At 42.0% G+C, this 16,656-nt stretch overlaps 1 protein-coding gene across 4 annotated transcripts in view; it reads left to right on the top strand.

The window, feature by feature from the left end:
* Positions 1–16,656, top strand: part of card19 (caspase recruitment domain family, member 19) — a 70,851-nt gene that overhangs the window by 12,942 nt on the left and 41,253 nt on the right. The gene's annotated exons all lie outside the window — the stretch shown is intronic.

Genomic DNA, 16,656 nt, shown 5'->3' with positions numbered 1-16,656 from the left:
CACCAGCATCACTCCCCACCTCTTCCTCCATTACATTGATGACTGCATCGGTGACTCCTCATGCTCCCACGAGGAGGTTGAACAGTTCATCAATTTCACCAAAAATTCCACCCCGACATTAAATTCACCTGGACCATCTCTATCACCTCTGTCCCCTTCCTGGATCTCTCCATCTCCATTAATGATGACTGACTCAACACTGACATTTTTTACAAACCCACTGACTCCCATAGCTACCTGGATTACACCGACTCCCACCCTACCTCCTGCAAAAATACTATCCTGTATTCCCAATTCCCCCACCTCTGCTGCATCTGCTCCCAGGAGGACCAGTTCCACCACAGAACACAGCAGATGGCCTCCTTCTTTAAAGACCCGTAATTTTCCTTCCCACATGATTGAAGATGCCCTCAAAAGCATCTCATCCACTTCCCGCACCTCCGCCCTTGAACCCCACCCCTCTAACTGCAACATGGACAGAACGCCTGGTCCTCACCTTCCAGGCTACCATCCTCCGCATAAATTGCATCATCCGCCAACATTTCTGCCACCTCCAAACAGACCCCACCATCAGAGATATTTCCCTCCCTACCCCATCCACTTTCTGCAAAGACCGTTCCTCCACGATACGTGGTCAGGTCCACGCCCCCTAACAACCCACCCTCCCCTCCTTTGCCACCACAGGAATTGCAAAACCTGTATCCACACCTCCTCCCTCACCTCCGTCCAAGGCTCCAAAGGAGACTTTCGCATCCATCAAAGTTTCACCTGCACTTCCACATGTCATTTACTGTATCCGTTGCTCCTGATGTGGTCTCCTCTACACTGGGGAGACTGGGCACCTTCTCACAGAGCGCTTCAGAGAACATCTACAGGACACTTGCATCAATCAATCCCACCGCCCTGTGGCCGAACATTTCAACTTCCCCTCCACTCTGCCAAGGACATGCAGGTCCTGGGCCTCCTCCATTGCCACTCCCTCACCACCCAACGCCTGGAGAAAGAACGCCTCATCTTCTGCCTCGGGACCCTTCAACTCCAGGGCATTAATGTGGATTTCACCAGTTTCCTCATTTCCCCTCCCCCTACCTTAAACCTGTTCCAACCTTCCAGCTCAGCACCGTCCCCATGACCTGTCCCACCTGTCAATCTTCCTTCCCACCTATCACCTTCACCCCCACTCCATCCACCTATTGCGCTCTCAGCTAAATTCTCCGCAGCCCCACCCTCCTCCCATTTATCTCTCCACCCCAGAGACTTCCAGCCTCATTCCTGATGAAGGGCTCCTGCCCAAAATGTCGATTCTCCTGCTCCTCGGATGCTGCAAGATCTGCTGTGCCATTCCAGCATCACACACTCTCGACTCTGATCTCCAGCCTTAGGGTTTTCCTTGATCCTATCTGCCAAAGACTTCTCATGTCCCCTCCTGGCTTTTCTTATCTCTCTCTTTAGGTCTTTTCTAGCTAACTTGTAACTCTCAAGCACCCTGAGTCTTCACGTCTCATCCTAACATAATCCTTCTTTTTTCTCTTGACAAGAGCTTCAACTTCTTTAGTAAAAATGGTGTTGAATTGTATTGTTTTACTATTTTTTAGAAATGAGAGCTGCAATGTTTAACTTTTAACTTTGTTTTCCTTACTTTTCTGCTTTGTAACTAAGACTTTGTAGCTACGTACCTTATTATCTAAGATGGTGTTGTAAATAGTGCTGGAAACTTTTCACTGTTCTCAGATGAGTACATGTGACAATAAACCTAATTCAATTCCAATTCAATAGAGCCTAATAGTGAGAAAACAGGCAAATACTTGCATAATGCTGAAAGACATTCCAGGCTGAATAAGAACAGCAGACTGGGAAAAAGCAAGATTTGCCGAAAAGCCACCAGAAATATTATGACCAAATAGCAGAAAGTAAACATTGAGAAGAACATCACACAAAATGTGTGTTGTTGTGTTACCATAGTCTTACCAGACTACTGGGGCTGCTCTATCATTACAGAGAGAAGCAACTGATGGTGATTTAACCTGAGGACCACCAGACCTCAGGCAAGGGAAGAGGTTGAGAAGGAGAGTCCTTCATGGTAACATTAGCCAGTGCTAGAATTGGCATCACACTGCTCTGTAAACCAACAATCCAGCCAACTGAGCTAAACCAACTCCCACACAAAAAGTAAAGGAAGAGAATCTAATGTGAGAAAACAGTGCTCTAACTATAAGAAGCTGAATCATTTTAAGTGCCTAGTTAAAAAGAAGTAGAACATGCACCTAAAGATGGCTGCTGGAGAGACATCTACCAAAGATTCTGACAAATCCCTCTACAAGATAAATCATCAGGTCTAAGTTGATAAATTGTTTTTGGAATGATGATTGCAGAAGGAGAGCATCAAGTGAATGTGATATGTTGGATATAGATGCTTCATGCAATATCATGAACTTCACAGACTTGCACTAAAGTGGCTCAAGGTGGTGATCCAAAATGAAGCCCTTGAAATTAAGTTTGAGTCTATATAATGGAATGATCCTCAAGCCAAGAGGACAAATGAAGCTGAGAGCCCAATGGAATGGGGGAAAGGAACATATGGAGTTCCAGATGGTAATCAAGAAGCAAGGTTCACTCATCTCAGCTGAAGCAAGCCAAATGTTTGGACTGGTAATCCTAAATGTGCTAGAGGAAATGTGCAGAATTTCACAGCCCATTAACCCACTAAGTGCTGAACAGATTCTAAAAGATTATAAAGATGTTTTACAAGGATGTATTCATGGTAAATATCATCTTGGAACTGATGAGAATAAGAAACCAATTCTGCATCTGCCAAGGGGAGTTCCAACCCAGGCCAGCCTGAAAGACAATACAGAAGAGCTGGAAAACTAGAGACAAATCAAGAAATTGAACACACTGGCAGACTGTATTTTTAAAAAAAATGTAACCTATTATTTCAATCAACCTGTTGAGAGATGTTATTACACACATCTGAAGTATGTGGCACTTGGGCTCCTGATCTAGGGATAGGGACACTACCAGTGCATCACAAAAAGGGCCCTCTGCAGATTGTATTAGCTGCAAGGTGAAAGTAAAAGAACTTGAGATGGATTAGATCTCAACAAAGTGTTGAAGAGATCTCACTACATGATGCTAAGGATGGCTACTGGCCTCAGTTTTCTTCCACATATGGATACTATTCAGGGATACAAATGATTGTACATGCCAATTTGCATTTCCATTGTTCATCAATATACACAACATGCAATAAGTCAGTGATCTTCCAGAGTTGGAAGCTGTTGTGGACCTTATAGTACATGCATGTACAGACACAGTGGAAGAAGCCATCACAGATCACAACCAGTATTTGGTATAACCATTACGGAGACCTCACCAGATGAACCTGAAACAATACCATCTAAAATGTCTGAAAATATCTGAAGTAAAGTATGTAGGTCACATACTGAGAGTGAAAAGACTTTGCCTGAATCCTAACAGGGTGTGAGCTGTAGTAGAGTTGCAATGACCTTCAGATGTGAAAGCAGTGCAATAATTTGTTGGATTCAGGAACAATTTAGTAAGTCCTTGTCTAACTTCAGAGTGCGGAACTTTACACAAGCTCACTATTAAGGACATGCAGTGGTATTGGGGCATAGAACAAAAAAGCAGCTTTCACTAGTAGCATCAAACAGCCAGTGGTGAAAACTCCTTTGCTGAATCATTATGATATTAGCAACGAAGTCTCCCTGCAGTGTAATGCCAGTGAGACTGTACTTACAGTCATCTTTCTGAGGCAAGGGAAACCACTTATATGTGCATCCAGAGCATTAATGCAAACTAAATGATACTACACCAGAGAAAGTGTTTTTTGGCAATTGTCTTTTCTTTTATTCATTTGTGGGGTGTGGACACTGCTGGCTGGCCAGCATTTTTTACTCATCCTTAGTTGCCTTTGAGAAGGTAGTGGTGAGGTGCCTTCCTGAACCATGGCAGTCCACCTGCCATGGGTGACCCACAATGATCACCCACAACAAGCTTTCTTAGATTCTTCATGTGAGTGCACTGGTTACAAAGGCCCAACAATGTCTCTTCTTCCTCAGGCAGCTGAGGAAATTTGGCATGATGGCGAATACCCATGCCAACTTTTATAGGTGTGACAACGAGAACATTCTGCCTGGATGTATCACAACCTGGCATGGCAACTGTACCATTCAAGATTGGAGACGGTTACAGAGAGGGGCAAACTCGGCCCAGAAAATCACAAAGGCCAACCTCCCATCTACAGAATCCATCTACCAGGCCCGCTGTCAAAGAAAGGCTGTCAGCATTCTCAAAGATCCATCCCACCCTGGCAATGTTTTTCTACAAACTCTACCATTGGGGAGAAAGTACAGAAGGTACGCACCAGCCGGTTTTGTAACAGTTTCTATGCAACAGTTGTTATAATACTGAATGTACTCACAAACTCTTAACATTCGCTTGTGTGGTGAAAGGGTTAAAATTGTGTCCCAATACATGTGTGAATCTAACCGAAAATGGAAGGTGTCGCTTAGTCCCGTGTGAATCTTATTATACACCTTCCCGTGTGAATCTTCTTATCTGTATGTAACCAGAATGGAATGTGTTTTTTAGCCTTGCTCTGCTGTTCACATGAATGTTTATATCTGGAAAAGAGTATATCAGCTGGAAAAGTCTCCAGTTCGGTAGAGTCTGCTCCGGGGTTACGTTTAACCGCCGAGCGTGGGTTGTTGCCAACCGCTCTACGAGAACTGACGGCTCCCAGTTCCGGTAACATGTAGAGTGAGTATAAGCCAGACCCGTTGTAAGGATGAGACCTGGTTGTGGCGACGCTGCGGGGAATAAAATGCTCATATTCTAGCAGACTCGCCTCTTGGTCGTTTGTTCTGTGTCAGACTACTCTCCTGCGAGCCTGGTCCTTGACCTTGAGAATTTTTTAAAACATTTTGGCGCAGCGAGCAGGGTCAATCGCAATTGAGGAGAGATTTTGATACAGAACAATGTTTTGGAAAAAGACTAAGAAACCAGAAGAACAAACTGTGGAGGTCCCGACCGTCCCGGGATGGCATGGATGTGGGCATGTACGTGGCAGTTTGTTTGAGAAATGGTGGGGGGCGACCGGAGGAACCCCAGGGTCGCTGCTGTCCACCCTTGAGAGGATCCCAGTCCTGCCGAAGAACCCCTTGCCTGGGGTACAGCGGAGGATGTGGGCATGTCCAAAAAGCTGAAGCGGAGTTAACAGAATTGAATGGGATTGAACTGAACTGAACTGAGTGGAACTGAAGTGAATCAAATTGAACGGAACAAAATGGAACTGAGCTAAATTGAATTGAAATGGACAGAACTGAATTGAACACAATTGAATTGAACTGAACAGACCTGAACTGAGCTGAATTGAACTACACTGAATTGACTGAACTGAAATTAACTGAAACGAATTGAACTGAATTAAGCATAATGTAACACATGTATTGGGCCAAGCAGTGGAATGTGGTGTAAAATTATGTCCCAATACATGTGTGAATCATAATGTAACACATGTATTGGGCCAAGCAGTGGAATGTGGTGAAACGGTTAAAAATTATGTCCCAATACATGTGTGAATCTAACCGGAATGGAGGTGTTGCTTAGTCCCGTGTGAATCTTATTACACACCTCCCCGTGTGAATCTTCTTATCTGTATGTAACCAGAATGGAATGTGTTTTTTAGCCTTGCTCTGCTGTTCACATGAATGTTTATATCTGGAAAAGAGTATATCAGCTGGAAAAGTCTCCAGTTCGGTGAGTCTGCTCCGGGGTTGCGTTTAACCGCCGAGCGTGGGTTGTTGGCAACCGCTCTACGAGAACTGACGGCTCCCAGTTCCGGTAACACGTAGAGTGAGTATAAGCCAGACCCGTTGTAAGGATGAGACCTGGTTGTGGCGACGCTGCGGGGAATAAAACACTTATATTCTAGCAGACTCGCCTCTTGGCTGTTTGTTCTGTGTCAGACTACTTTCCTGCGAGCCTGGTCCTTGACCTTGAGAATTTTTTAAAACAGCTTGTACCTGTGTTTTTGTTTTTGCCACTGATTACCTATTACTTACTATCTGTGCTACTTAATATGTGATCTGCCTGTATTGCTTGCAAGACAAAGCTTTTCACTGTGCCTCAGTACACATGACAATAAATTCAATTCAATTCAATGCCTTCAGCACATGTCTGTGTGGTTTCCTCCCACAATCCACATGCATGTTAGATGGATTGCTCTGCTATGTTGCTTTGTAGTGTCCAGGGAAGTGCAGGTTAAGTGGACTGGTCATGGTAAATGCAAGATTACGGGTATATGGTTGATCTGGATGGGAATCTTTTTGTGGAGGGTTAGTGCAGTCTCAAAGGGGCAAATGGCTGATTCAAGGATAATTGTCAAATCCAGCACAGAGTTACAAAGAAATTCACAGGGCCCTTGTGGTGCAGTGATAGTGTTTTTACTCCAGGTTAGAAGACCACAATTCAAGTATGACCTGCTTCAGAGGTGTGTAATTAATCTTTAAATGGGTTGGTGAGAAAAAATATCTATAAAGCAATCCTCATGTAGAGAAATACATTTACAAAAGGAATGGAAAATCGTCCAAACCAAACAGTAATGTCAAACTAATCAGCCAATAGGGAAAAGACTATTAAAACCAAAAGTAATATCAGGTATGAGTGACAAGATCAAGATGAAATGACAGAAAGTCACATTTCACTTTGACAAAACTATGAGCACTGGAGATTCAGAATGCAAACATTCAACGCTTTCAAAAAGGTCTGCCCTCATGGCAAATTGACAACTGCATTGAGTAGTTACCACTTTGATTGTGTGCCAGGTGAATCTTACTAAGTATGGGAGCCCTGGCTGACAGACATAAACAGGGGTTTCAGAGATTTCTGACTTCGGGGGACTGGCTCTGAGCTGGCTGCAGCCAGTGTACTGTGAATAAAGGGTTATTTCATGACAGGATGCCAGATTCTGGGCAGTTATTTCAGATTATATGCAGAGAATGTAAATAACCAGACGTGTTATCAAAACCTCAACTAGAAAGTACAAGTAAAAAAACATATAAAATAATCACCATCAATAGCTTTGCAATAACAGTTACCACAACAACAGCACTTTCCACAGGAACAACCACCCCAGAGAAAGAACCCCACTCTTAGAACAAGTAAATATCAGATGAACAGCCCACAACAATGTGCAACATTAAATTACCTTCATGGTTTAAGTGCAATGCATGCAATACATATGCAGAGACTGATGAAAAGACTAGAGTTGACACACTTTTCATGATTTTTTTGTTACCATGCATAACTTTAGCTTAAATAACTTCTAACAGCATTTTTTTTTGCAAAAAGGTTAAATGTTCGGAGAAATGTAATTGTACCGAGAGTCTGCTAACTGGCTCGCTATTGTCATGTTTTCTCTACATTTGCAACAAGCGTCTTTTACACACAACTTGTAACATTCATAGTGACCTTTGTGGTCGCAGTCATAGCTTCCATCTACAATTGAAAGTTATATACCAACTTTATAAATTTAACACTTAAGTATCTTGCTCTACATTGCTATAGATAGAATTTTGCACCTCGCCTTGCCCTTTTCCTTCAATATTTTCTCCCTACTATATTGTTTGTTTTCAATCAAACTTCAAAACCACCAGCCAGCCCCCACACACTCAAATTGGAATTTGCAGCATTTGCCAGAGTCGCCCTCTCGTCGTTCAGTTTATTAAATGTTTTCTTCATTCTAAACCTACACATGTTTAATCGTGTTTCTGAGCTTTAATCTTCTTAAAACGGTTTCGATACTTCTCTCGCTATTGCGAGGTCAGATCCTGTTCTGAGCTCTGACTGAGGGAAGTTTCTTCCGCTGCGGCTGTAACTTGACACTGGCCTGGGGCTGTGCCCTGTGTTGGAGGAGAGGGAGAGCGCGGAAGTGTGTGAGCTGGGCGGAGTACAGGATCAAGCAGCAGCGCCATGTCAGGTCAGTGTTCACCGCCCAGTCACGCAGTAATGAGCACGGACAAGCTCGAAAGGCTGACACCAGACCTGGACTGACACCACGTACCGTCCCTGTATCCAGCTCACTCCGCTGCTGCAGCCAGGGCTTCACTGTCTATTTCCTTTTCATTGTAACTGGTGTTGGGGAGTGGGGAATAGACTTTGCTGTCGTGGCACCGCCTTGTTACTTCCTCATAATCCGAATGCTTCTCTTTTGTCGGATTTCTGTTTGTTTAAAACTTGTCTTTACAGGATTTGACCGGGCACCACTTGAAGCGTCAGCGGGCGCAGCCAGCTAACCTTGGTATTGTCAGAGGCGGTGTTCGTCCTGACATTACACGTTAGTCATTCATGTAGCCGCATGCCGTAAAAACTACGTGTCCAAAGCTTTTTGGAGTCAATGTTCACGTCATTTCCAGTAGCAATTGGATTTCAGTTTAACCAATTGTCCTGTGCTATGATTTTCTATAAATCAAAGGCTTCCATTTGTAATTTTCAGGACCCAAACTGTGAAGCTTTTTAGTCGATGAACTGATTGTCAGTGCAGTCAATGGTGTGATGTAGGAACAGAGCAGCACATGCACTCCATAAACTCCCACAAACAACAATGTAAAAGTAACCAGATGATCAGCTGTTGTGTTGTTGATGGAAGGATAAATATTGGCCCTACGCCAGGCTGACTCCTGTTGTGTGTAAATTATCACAAGCTGCTGTTAATTTGGCTACTTATTAAAGAATCTCACATGATCAAATACTGAAACAATAATTTAAACTTTATTGCATGTAGCAAACAAAATAAGGCCCCTCATGTAAATAAGTTAAATCTCACAACCCATTTTAAGGTAGGATTTTGTCAAGATTCCAACCAACTGCGTCTATCTCTGGATATGTCCAGATTCAAGCCTTGTGAAGTGTGGTTTTCCAGAGTTCTGCTGAAGAATCCTGTTGGATTCTTATAGGATTTTCTGTCTTGTTAGGCTTGCAGTGAACAGTGGGTAAAAACAAGGACTGCAGATGCTGGAAACCAGAGTCTAGATTAGAGTGGTGCTGGAAAAGCACAGCAGGTCAGGCAACATCCGAGGAGCAAGAAAATTGACGTTTCGGGCAAAAGCCATTCATCAGGAATGTGCTTTTCCAGCACCACTCTAATCTAGACACTTGCAGTGAACAGTACAGTAATTAAGGGTTCTCGTGAGTAGGCGGGTAAGTGGAGCTGAGTCCACAAAAACATCAGCCATGATTTTATTGAATGGTGGAGTAGGCTTGATGGGCCAGATAGTCTACTCTTGCTCCTATTTCTTATAATCTTATGGTATATCATTATTTATGACACTTCTGAAGTCATCAAGTCTGTTGCTTACTTTCTTATCAGGAGTGAAAGCCAACTACTCTCAACCTCGCTTCTCTCTTCCTTATTACATTTGGTGTTTGCTGTCTGTTCGAAACACAGACTGTCCTGCTATTAACTCCTTAAATTCTTCTGCAGAGCAATCGATTGTCCTTGTGACATTATGTAAACAGCTTTTAAAACAGTTTGTCTATGTACCTTGGAATTTTGCATGCATTTCTGGTCTCCTTCCTATCGGAAAGATGTTGTGAAACTTGAAAGGGTTCAGAAAAGATTTACAAGGATGTTGCCAGGGTTGGAGGATTTGAGCTATAGGGAGAGGCTGAACAGGCTGGGGCTGTTTTCCCTGGAACGTCGGAGGCTGATGGGTGACTTTATAGAGGTTTACAAAATCATGAGGGGCATGGATAGGATAAATAGACATAGTCTTTTCCCTGGGGTCGGGGAGTCCAGAACTAGAGGGCATAGGTTTAGGGTGAGAGGGGAAAGATATAAAAGAGTCCTCTAGGGCAACTTTTTCACACAGAGGGTGGTACATGGAATGAGCTGCCAGAGGAAGTGGTGGAAGCTGGTACAATTGCAACATTTAAAAGGCATTTGGATGGGTATATGAATAGGAAGGGTTTGGAGGGATATGGGCCAGGTGCGGGCAGGTGGGACTCGATTGGGTTGGGATATCAGGTCGGCATGGACGTTTCCATGGTTCTGTTTCCATGCTGTACATCTCTATGACTAATAACTTCAACTCCTTTCCTCAGGAATGGTAAATTGGCATATTATTTGTAATTCCTTGTCAATTTATCTCAGGGAATAATTTAATCCAGAAAAAGTTATTGCTGATTCTTTCAATCCATGATCAACTATTAAAGTTTTGAAGTTTACAACGTTACCTTGTCAATCCACATTTGAAGACCAGACGTCCAAGTGTCTGACCAATTCTGATTACGCACACTCCAAATTTGTTCACATCAGGAAATGACAATCTTAATTAAATGCATTTACATGTATAAGCCACATATATAATGGCATTATTTAATAACATTTTATAACTTTCTGAAATACATTTTATAAATAGGCACAGTGGAAGCTGGGTTCGCTGGCACATTCTCTTATAAGAATGGCATTCTTTTAAACATACAGCTGCTCAGTAATTCATGTTTGCAAAGGTAACCTGGAAAGCATTACGGTCACAGAAAAACTGGTGAAAGGTACAATTATGTTTTCATGGTATCCAGTGTTTCCACAAACTGGGAGCAGACTCTCAGTCATTGATGTTGAAATGAAATTGGTTTGAACCCATTCAGGGAGAATTTGAGTTGTCTATTCAGTCCTTTGGAAATAGAATTATGTACTGGACAAGAAGAAGTCTGAATTGTGAACTACAGTTTAAATCGGCTATGAGAGAGACTCATAGCCTATTGCTCGGAATTTGTAGGAGCATATCATCTTGTCCCCATTTGTTATTCTTTTTATCTCTCTACTTAGCTGAAGGTAAAAATGTGCTTTTAATTGATGGAAATATGAATTGAAGGCCTCCAGACCATCAACAATTTCAGTAAATAACAGGACAGTTTATCTCTTTAACTAATCAGATTAAAGGCAAGTGCAAAGGCAAGAAAAATCAAAAACGGAAATGGGGGAATTGGAGTTAAATTAGATCTCATGAAATGTGAGATAATAAAAGGAAAACAAAATGTAAAAATGAAACATTTTAGAAACAATATTCTGCCTTCAGGAGAAATACTCTATTGTTTCAGCAGTACTGTTTTTGGGCCAGTGAGGTTATCTGACCCTGTGGAAGTAGAAATGTCACTATTTTAAAAGTCTTTGTTCATTGGTAGTCCAGTTTAATTCTTTATACCTGACAAATCCCTGAATTCCCTGACCATCGCTGAAGATTCCCCTAAACTCCCATCTTTACAAGGCTAACAGTAGATCAGTGTTAAATGTCCATCCACATCAGGCACTTTGCAACAGCTGACGTACTACCTGCTGGTCACAAATTGTTGAGTTATTTAAACATTTATAACAGCATGTACACTTGCTGTTATTATGAAGAAATTCTGAATGATTCATTTTTTAAAAACAATTATTTCCCTGTCTTTTCCTTCCCTGATAGAGATTTGAATCCTTGAAGGGGTACAGTTTAATGAAAACCAGGCCCCTCTGCTACATTCACCCAACATCAGAGCAGCCTGGCACTATGCAACTGAATTTTTTTGTCCCAGAAGTATTTAACATTCAACTTCAAAAGTTTTTTGTTGAACTTGGAAGTAAGAAACTTGACTTTTACTGCCCTCTGCTTTTTGCATGCAAGTAATGCACCCTCTACAAGGAAAATAAATGGAATGAAGATAGTGTGGATTAACTCTGGAGGTCAGCTTGAGTTGTCTGAATTTTCTGTTGTTTCATGTGATTGTTTGTTCAGGTTTTGGAAGGTTGAGGTTTGCAACAAGTACTGAACATAGGACCAGGAGTAAGCCATTTAGCACTTCAAACCTGTTCCCCCATTTAAAGAGATTATAGAACATAGAAAAGTACAGCACAGAACAGGCCCTTCGGCCTACACTGTTGTGCTGAGGATTATTCCTAATCTAAAATAAAATAACCTAAACTCTGCACCTCTCAACTCACTGCTGTCGAAGTGAATGTCCAGTAGTCGCTTAAATGTCCCTAGTGACTCTGCTTCCACCACCACCACTGCCAACAAATTCCATGCATTCACAACTCTCTGCGTAAAGAACCTACCTCTGACATCTCCTTTATACCTTCCTCCTAATATATTAAAGCTATGACCCCTCATGCCAGTCAATCCTGGCCTGGGGAAAAGTCTCTGGCTATTGATTCTATCTCTCATTACCTTGTATGCCTCAATCAGGTCACCTCTCTTCCTCCTCCTCTCCAGAGAGAAAAGTCTGAGCTTAGTCAACCTCTCTTCATAAGGCAAGCCCTCCAGTCCAGGCAGCATCCTGGTAAACCTTCTTTGCACCCTCTCCAAAGCCTCTGTATCTTTCCTATAGTAGGGCGACCAGAACTGGACACAATATTGCAAGTGTGGTCTCACCACGGTCTTGTAGAGCTGCACCAAAACCTCGCAGCACTTAAACTCAATCCCCCTGTTAATGAAAGCCAAAACCCCATATGCTTTCTTAACAAGCTTATCCACTTGGGTGGCAACTTTGAGGGATCTATGCACTTGAAGACCAAGATCCCTCTGTTCCTCCACACTGCCAAGAATCTTTTTTTTTTTTTTTTTAGATTAGATTAGATTACTTACAGTGTGGAAACAGGCCCTTCGGCCCAACAAGTCCACACCGACCCGCCGAAGCGCAACCCACCCATACCCCTACCTTTACCCCTTTAACCTAACACTACGGGCAATTTAGCATGGCCAATTCACCTGACCCGCACATCTTTGGACTGTGGGAGGAAACCGGAGCACCCGGAGGAAACCCACGCAGACACGGGGAGAATGTGCAAACTCCACACAGTCAGTCGCCTGAGTCGGGAATTGAACCCGGGTCTACAGGCGCTGTGAGGCAGCAGTGCTAACCACTGGGCCACCGTGCCGCCCACAATCCTGTCTCTAATCTTATATTCAGCAATCAAGTTCGACCTTCCAAAATGCATCACTTTGCATTTAACCAGGTTCTAGACTAGAGTGGTGCTGGAAAAGCACAGCAGTTCAGGCAACATCCGAGGAGCAGGGAAATCGAAGTTTCGGGTAAAAGCCCTTCATCAGGAATGGCCCTTCATCTAGGTTGAACTCCATCTGCCATTTCTCAGCCCAGCTCTGCATCCTGTCTATGTCGCATTGCAGCCTGCAATAACCCTCGATACTATCAACGGCACCTCTAACCTTTGCGTATCGGCAAATTTACTAATCCACCCCTCAACCTCCTCATCCAAGTCATTTATAAAAACTACAAAGAGCAGAGGCCAAAGAACAGAGCCCTGCGGGACATCACTCACCACTGACCTCCAGGCAGAATACTTTCCATCTACAACCACTCTCTGCCTTCTGTCAGCCAACTAATTCTGAATCTAGACAGCTAAATCTCCCTGTATCCCATATCTCCTGACTTTATGAATGAGCCTACCATGGGGAACCTTATCAAGTGCCTTGCTGAAATCCAGATACACCACATCCACTGCTCGACCTTTGTCAACCTGTCTCGTCACCTCCTCAAAGAACTCAGTAAGATTTGTGAGGTATGACCTGCCCCTCACAAAGCCATGCTGACTGCCTTTAATCACACTATGCTTCTCCAAATAATCATAAATCCTATCCCTCAGAATTCTTTCTAAAACCTTGCTGACCACAGATTATGGTTCATCTGTGGTCTAATTCTGTATATTTGCTTTTGGCCCATGTTCTTTACTACCTCTGCTTAATAAAAATAAATTACCTCCAATCTAAAACTAACAACTAGTCTAGCATCAGCAGCTATTTGTGAACAGCAGAGTTCCAAACATCCACCACCCTTTTTGTGTAGAAGTGCTTCAGACTGTGCTTCATAGTTCTAGAATCTCCTAACAATGGAAATCTGTATACTCTCATAACTTGACCGCTGAAGCCCTGGTAACATTCTTCTAAACTTACATTGTATTCCCTCCAAAACCAATATATCCTTTTGTGAATTGCCCAGATCAGCTCTCATTACTCCAAGTGCTCAACTAGCCTGCATTTGCAAAACTCACCATCTAATGTTCAACATTACATTCCAGGATTGGACAACATTTGCTAAATAATCTTGTGTGCAAATAAAAGGTTGTCTTTTCAGCTCACAATGTAGCACACTTTGTAATGTACTAGAAGCTACATGTGTTCATACATAGGACTCTGTTCTTTACAGATGAAAAGACATGTGCAGACACAACATTTCTACGCCGAATAAGTGATAGGTCAAAAATGAATCAGACAATAGCTATCAGAGTCAACCATTCTGGGTGAAACTCTTTGAAAAAAAGCTTGACAGTTGCCTAACAGTCATTAGTCAGTGGTGCATTCTCTGTCGTAATTCCTGCCAATCAGAGTCCATTTGCCAACTGAACATCACTATTATACGGTATAAATGTTGTTTTCCCTTTACTTGGGAATTTCCTGTGATTTGTCCTGATGAAAAGCTTCAACAGAATGTTCACTTTTTTCAGCAATATTCAAAATTTACTCATGTTTTACTGTGTTTTGTTTGAAAAATGCTACACTTTTCAAAATAACTTGCATTAAAATTTGAGACGCTCTTCGTCTTTAGTGCAAATCTCCTGCTCCTGACGTTTCCAATAAGAACAATGCAGTAAGTGGGATAAACTGGCAAAAAAAAAGATGGGGACTGGAGAAAAGAGAGGAGGAAAAGATATGGATAATGAATTTGTGGAAGGAGCAGGTTGTTATGGAGATGATTCCCCCAATTTCATGTTATGATACTTTGCAGTGTCAAAAACTGAACTGCTACATCCATGAAATTTCCTGCATTATTTTCCCCAATCAGGACTGTAATTTGATCTCCAGTGAGGTCTCATCCTGTCCTCTGACAGAGATCTTGGGAATTATGGTATGGTGAGTGGGCTAACATGTGACCCATATTGGCCTCTCTTACAAAAGCAGCTGGATTAAAATTCACTTTGTTGGTTTATTTCTAAAATAATTCTGTGGATGCTGTAAGACTGGGGAAATATCAATAACACGCAAATGACTGGAAGTTATTTTGGAACATTGGGTTATTTTAAATGCACACTATATTTAACATCCATTCAACAAGAATCTGTTTTACAATTAAAGCTGTGGCCAGCACCAACAATGCAAAAATGGACTTACAGCAGCTAAACAGTAAGATGCATGAACAAATGAAACTGAAACATTTAATTTCATTGTAACAATGCTTGTAATGTGATGTCGCCTAATTTATATTAGAGTACCTTTTATCATTAGAATTTTGAATTTTGAGTACTGTAGCGATCAACCTCAAACAAAATCTTGTGTCTAAATTTAAAAGATTAAAATCAATCACTAGAAATTTTGTAAATGTTCACATGAGGGAAGCTGATGGCCTAGTGGTATTAATGTTAGATTATTGGTCTAGAGACTCGGGGAATGTTCTGGGGAGCTGGGTCCTAATCCTGCCATGGCAGATAGAGTTGTATAAGATTATAAGGGGCATGGACAGCATGAATAGAAAGCAGATGTTCTCCTCAGTTGAAGGGCCAGTAACAAGGGGACAAAATTTTAAAGTGGAAGGCAGGTGATTTAGAGGGGGTTTGCGGAAAGACCTTTTCACCCAGAAGGTGGTAGGGATCTAGAGTGCACTGCCTGGGAAGGTAGGGAACTTTGCAACCTTTAAAAGTTACGAGATGAGTACTTGAAGTATCATAATATTCAAGACTGTGAGCCTATTGTGGGATAGTGGGACTAATGTAGGCTATGGTATATTTTTGGCAGTACAGACTTGATGGACTGAAGGGCCTTTTCTGTAGTCTATCATTCTAGGTGTTGGACTGTGAATGTCGCCAAGTCATTTCACTTTGAGGGTATTAAAACTAAGTCCAGTCCAACCTTTCCCTAATGTTCTTGTATGTATTTCCAGCAGAAATCACTGGATTACAATCAGGATTCAGAATACTGAACTATTCTCTCAACCCAGAATGTTGACTCCAGTGACACTAACACTGTTGTCATCTTCTTTGGAATGAATTACTTCTGTACAGGTCAGATTTAACCTATTTTGGCTATTCACTGCCTTAAACATATGCTTCATGATCAATATGTGACCTGTGATTTCATTACTCAGATCCACTCATTTTCTCAGCCTCTTGGACTTCTGCACAAAGTTGAAGCATGTATTTCTGCTCACATTATGAGGCCATTAGAAATTGGTGAGATCTTGCTTGGAAGCTCCGGACCTTTAGTCTATAATTCAAAACCATTACATTTGAAAAGGGCAGAAAGTCTTTAATATTCTTGTCCCAGGACTTTCAAACAATGTAATTTTGTATAGTGGCTGTTGTCAGGTGGTAAATTAAAATGGGAGATGTTTAAAAATGAATGCTTTTTTGAAGAGTAGTGCTCAAAATACTGGGAACATTTTCACAAGTGAAATTCATAATGTGACTTGGATTATAAATGGCTGGTGCAGCTTGGCAAGCAGTCAGAGTTTATTTATATCACTGCAGTGCAAGGCAATAATCAGATCATAACTAGTTGTTAACAGTGCAAACCATTTATTGAAAATCTGGAGGTTTTGAATTCATTTGAAATCCTCATTTTAAATGGTAATGCAAAGTTTAACTGCACA

The sequence above is a fragment of the Chiloscyllium plagiosum genome, unplaced genomic scaffold (assembly GCF_037043375.1).
Source record: "Chiloscyllium plagiosum isolate Xiang-an unplaced genomic scaffold, Cpla_swu_hap1 HiC_scaffold_14, whole genome shotgun sequence".
In the NCBI taxonomy this organism is placed as follows: Eukaryota; Metazoa; Chordata; class Chondrichthyes; order Orectolobiformes; family Hemiscylliidae; genus Chiloscyllium; species Chiloscyllium plagiosum.
Note: the sequence above shows the minus strand (reverse complement) of the source record. Positions and strands in the feature narration are given on the sequence as shown.